Below are 6,000 nucleotides of genomic sequence, written 5' to 3'. Positions count from 1 at the left end.
TTGATTCCAGTAAAGCAACTGGCCCTGATGGTATTCCAATCATAGTACTCAAAAAACTTCAACCTGAACTAGCGCCCATACTTACAAAACTGTTTAAACGTTGTCTTAAGGAGAATAGTTTCCCATCTCCCTGGAAAATCTCATCAGTATGCCCTGTATTTAAGAATTCAGGTGATCGCTCATCCCCCTCTCAGTACAGGCCAATAAGTCTCCTGTGCGTCATGAGTAAGTTGCTAGAATCTGTATTAAATACAGAAGTAATCAAACATCTCAACAAAAATAACCTTCTTAGTGACACTCAATATGGTTTCCGTTCTGCTAGATCTACAGCAGATGTCCTTACAGTTATATCGCATAGGATTAGCAAATCTCTCGACGGTGGCAATCTTTCTAGGGCAATTGCTCTTGACATATCTAAAGCCTTTGATAGGGTATGGCATAAAGGTTTACTTCATAAGATCGCTAGCTATGGTATAGCTGGAAAAGTCTTCTCAATTATTAAATCATTTCTTTCTGATAGATTCATAAGAGTAGTAGTTGAGGGGCAAAAATCAGAAGCTCACAATATTAATGCCGGTGTCCCTCAGGGATCCATCCTGGGCCCAACTCTTTTCCTGATCTACATTAATGATCTTCCAAATCATATCCTTACATCATTTGTAGACATTTATGCTGACGACACTACCATTTATGGTACCACATCTAAGACAGTAAACGAGCAAGTTCTCTCCAATTCTCTCTCCTCTGATCTTGAGCACGTAGTACAATGGGGAAAGGAGTGGCTGGTTACTTTTAATGCATCTAAAACCAAGCTTCTCTCTTTACATCATCAACATTCTAATCCACATTTGTCATCAATTGAAATGAATGGCTCTCGTCTTCAGGAGGCCTCAAGTTTTGACAAGCTTCTGGGCTTGACCATTACTCCTGATCTTAAATGGAACACGTATATCAAATCTGTTGCCAAGGCCGCTGGAAAAATGGTGGGATCTTTCTATCGATCCAGTAGATATCTCACTGCTGATGCTATTCTCTATCTATATAAGAGCCAGGTACGTCCAAGGATGGAATACTGTTGCCACATCTGGGCAGGAGCTGCTAGAAAGAACTTGTCCTGCCTTGATAGAGTTCAAAATAGACTTCGTAGCCTCGTAGGAGATGTCCTTTTCTCCTCCTTGCAACCTCTATCTCACAGAAGAGATGTTGCGAGTTTGTCTCTGATGTATCGTTATTTTCATGGAAAGTGTTCAACTGAGCTTCAATCTATGGTCCCCCCTCGCCAAACTTTCACAAGAAACACTCGTCTAGCTGTAAACACTATCAATAATTTCCCCCACTCTTTATCTGTGCCTAAACCTAAACGTAGATTCCATGAACAAAGCTTCTTTCTTAGAACTGCACGCCTGTGGAATTGTCTTCCGTTTTCCTGCTTTCCGGCTGACTACAATATGGTTTTGTTCAAGTCTAAAGTAAATAAGTTCTTGATGAGCCGTTCCATATAAGTTATTAAATTTACCAAATTTTCATTACTAATGATTACTATATTGACCAACTTCTACTGTACATTCTTTAACCCTTATCCTTGAGTGGCCTCTGGGCCTTGATAATGTGGTGATGCCTTTGTAAAAAAAAAAAAAAAAAAAAAAATATATATATCATTTTTAGAATGTGAAAGATTGTATAGTATAACTATTTCACGTCAAGATAGCTGCGAAGATTTGTCCATGAGCATCTAATATATAAAAAGCTATATGGATGTCTGTCTCTCCATATTTTCACACTCTATCTCTACGGGAACTAAAAGTCGTAGAGCGTCACTAGGGGTCTGAAATGGTTGGATTTTTACGGACCATTTTTGTATGGGTCTTTAGCCGGTTAAAATAGTTTTTAAGGGGTCGAAAATAGGTCAAAATTTTTAAAAAATGTTATAAATTTTGTACTTTTATCTTATTTTATTTTTAATTTTTAACCAGTTCATATACGTGTCACGTTGATACAGTGGTAACGTCACCAGCTTTGAATGCTTCAGTTTTGCTCTCGATTTCGATTCTAGCTAATGGCACCCAAATATATATATATTTTTTAACTTTTGAAATATCGACTTTATAATATTATATACGAAATCTGGACGAATTCAAATATCATATTTAAGCGTATTTTTCGACTCGGCTCGTCTGATATATTATGAAACTCATTTAACCAGAACACTTAGAAGTAGATTCTAGTAATTACACACACACACACACACACACACACACACACACACACACACACACACACACACACATATATATATATATATATATATATATATATATATATATATATATATATATATATAGTAATGTTTACAACTAGAAATAAAATAAATTTAAGGCTTCCAAAATTTATATTAAAACTGTTCTCAAGAACCTGTGCCGCAGTTGTTAGAGACCTTGAAAAAAATCACTTGCGGTTCAATTCTTAGTGTGGGCGACTGTAGAATACAATTGCGAATTACTTAGGACCTATATCCAATTATGGATGACGGAACAAGAGCATGCTACCCTCGTGAAGTAAATAAAAGGCTATGTTCGAAATTCCGCCGAAATTCCCAAGTTCGACAGAAACATTCTCAAGTTCGACAAGATACACTCGAAGAAGATCGGAGGTTGAATCGACCGAAACGTTGTGAAAATGACACTCAGGGTGAGAACAGAAGTCCAGAAAATGCAAATTATTTTGTAACTTGTTTTTAAGGCGGACTCGACTTTTAGCGGACACACAGTCTTCATAAAAAAGATAATGTACCTGTGGTATTCACCGACTAATGTGGAATATTTATTTCCAAAGTCATAATGATCATCACATGAAAAGCAAATAAATAAAACTGGGTATATATGTATGCACCTCGTAAACGTTTACATTTACAAAATACAGTAACGTCTCGATGTTACTCATTATACAGGATTGCCCACTTAAAAGTAAGCCAATTTATCTAATCTTTCTCTTAAAGACCAACTGACACCACAAGACAAAATGCAGTTATTTTTCCAACAAGATGGCGCTACATGCTACACGTCTAATAGATTACTGGCACGAGTTTATTACATGTTTACGGAAGAGGGAACAATAACAAAAGTGTTATCGCCACCATGCTCACTGGACTTGTCATCATGTGATTTTTTTTTTTTTTTTTTTGGTGGAGAGGGGAACTTTAAAAAAAAAAGTTTACGCAAATTATCTTCACAATCTAGACCAACTACAGAAGAACATTACGAAGACTATCAAGAAAATCACGAGAGAAGATCTATTTGTAAACGTTGTTAAACGTACCCAGAAATGCATAGATATCAACGAGGAACACTATCAGCATCTTTTATAACACTACAGGTAATTTAAACAAGAAAATAATGTTCCTGTGGGCTACTTTTAAGTGAGGCACCATGTAGTTTATATATTCCATAATTAATAATGATACGTACATTATTTTAGAAGATTAGACATATTTGGTGTAAGCTAAGTTTTAGTGGTCGCACTTTTTAAATAGTAAAGTTTATCTAAATATAATGTACTCACTATTTTATGAGGAATATATATATTCCAAAAATCGTAATGATCAGTTAATAATTTCTTTATACATTCAATGTTCTTTACATTTACATATAATCATCTGCATACATTTCTGTTTCGCCGTATAACAGCTCATCAGTGCGGCGTAATAAGCAACAACCTCAAGCGACGTTTGAAACCCGAATGCTTAGACGACAGTCGGCGCTCCTAACCGTTACGCTAATCAGCTGCTGCTAAGATGGACATGCTAATTAACACTGTTCAAACATTGCCCAAACGTCTAAACTCAATTTGTTTACACAAAGAGCATCGCTTGATACGCTTGTGCTAGTTTGTTTATCCCCTAAATATTAATATTTACAAAATAATAATAATAATAATAATAATAATAATAATAATAATAATAATGATAATAATAATAATAATAATAATAATAATAATAATAATAATAATAATAATATGGGGATGTTTTAGAATATATATTTTAAAATTCAGAAAGGTTTTTAGAATATATATTCCAACATCCGTTTTAAATATATGTTCTAAAATGCATAAAGGTCCGTTCACTAGTTTAGGAGTCTACTCTGCATATACACACAGGTGCTCGACGTTCGTAACAAGTACTCGTTTAGTTACAGCAACTGTCAATTATTGTACTCACTCTCTATCTGTGCCTAAAAACAAACAAAATTATCATGAGCAAAGTTTCTTTCCTACAAATGTCCGTCTGTGGAACATAACATGATGGGACTGCTTCCCAGCTGACTATAACATTGTCGTTTACAAGTGTATTGTGAATAGTTTCTTGTTGAGCCGCCCTCTTATATAATCAAACCCTGCCAAAATTGTGCCACTATTGACCATCACGGTAGTGTCACACTAACCCTTATTCGTGAGTGGCATCTGGGCCTTGATAAACGGTGACCCCCAAGTAATATATATATATATATATATATATATATATATATATATATATATATATATATATATATTTGTTAGAAACTGCGTTTAAAATGTTTTATTTTCATTTGCAAGAATCCTATTTTCAAATAGTTTCGATCTTACTCTATTAGAACAAAAATCTAATTGATTTAGATTCTGAAATATTTCTCACCAATAAATTTTCAATTCGAGCCAAGATATATATATATATATATATATATGTGTGTGTGTGTGTGTGTGTGTGTGTGTGTGTGTGTGTGTGTGTGTGTAACTGCCTACCACATTTATAGGTTCCATCTTCCGCCCTATAATGAAGGCCTATTTCTATTCATGTGTACATAGATAAATATAAATCTGTCCTGTCTCACAAAAGTTAGCGGTTAAAAAAAGTGCCCCTTTCTTACCACCAGACGAAACCATTGCAATTGGTGATAGAAGCTGAGAAAGTGACAAACAAATCGTACAACTCCCGCTGCTTGAAATGTATTCAGAAAGAAACCCCTTAAAATTAAACGTAATTTCCTGGTCATAAAATACGCATAAATATTATATTTTAATAATTGCGGAATGCTTAATGATTATAAACAGAAATACTATAGGTATTAAACGCAACGTTAAATGACTTTAAAAAAATGAAGTAAAAAAAAAATGGAAAGAAACTGAGACACGCGAATGCGAGTATTTAGGGTTTTCTTTTCTAAACAATTCACATCTTGTAGGAAAAAATACTCGAGCTTAGATCGAAACCAAAACCTAAAGACAGTGAGTTAAGTTCGATAATCATTACACCAGCTTAACATGGCTGTTAAATCGTGTTTTCAAACTAACTCATACTTTACAAGGAAGCTGACATTTTCACATTATTTCACGACCACGTGTGCGCAGTCGTGAAATAGTTGAAAACAGATAAAAATCCGGTGGACAATTTTTTTAAATTTGTACCCCTTAGAAGCACTTTTTTCTGGATTAAAACAGATTAAAAAGGTTTCCAACTGCCTAAATCCTCTATATATCAAATTTCACGTCTGTAGATAAAAAAATCATTGAGTATATAGATTGAGAAGTGTCCTCTCACACACACACATTCTTACTTTTATGAATATAGAGACTAGATTAGTGCGAACATTGTTGAAGCATATTTTTCCGTTATTTTTTACGGAAGGTGTATACCAGTTAATTAAATAAAGAATATATTGCAGCTTTTAGGTTAAATATTTTTTTTTTAATTTGAACTTATTAAAAATGATAGCGATGTGTTACGGGAAAGAGTAGGAATAAAAATGATAAAAATAAAAATATATTATTTCGTTAGTTGTGGTTTTTTAATGTCGAAATAAGATTAAAGTTTGGCATGTTAGAGGTGTAGAAGTGATTTTAGTTTGGGGAAGGATGTTTTGTGGGTGTTTCGGGTTTGTGGAATATTGCAGGTGTTGGTTGCCTTGGAGATTTAGTGATATTGTAGCATTTAATAACTGTTTGCGGTTTTGTGTGTGTTGGACGTTTTCA

General features: G+C 34.2%; 1 protein-coding gene across 1 annotated transcript in view; it reads right to left on the bottom strand.

The window, feature by feature from the left end:
• The window catches only part of LOC145298595 (metalloprotease TIKI1-like), a 417,606-nt gene that overhangs the window by 377,067 nt on the left and 34,539 nt on the right, over positions 1-6,000 (bottom strand). The gene's annotated exons all lie outside the window — the stretch shown is intronic.

The sequence above is a fragment of the Euprymna scolopes genome, chromosome 2, assembly GCF_053919585.1.
Source record: "Euprymna scolopes isolate OS-2025 chromosome 2, ASM5391958v1, whole genome shotgun sequence".
Taxonomy (NCBI): domain Eukaryota; kingdom Metazoa; phylum Mollusca; class Cephalopoda; order Sepiida; family Sepiolidae; genus Euprymna; species Euprymna scolopes.
Note: the sequence above shows the minus strand (reverse complement) of the source record. Positions and strands in the feature narration are given on the sequence as shown.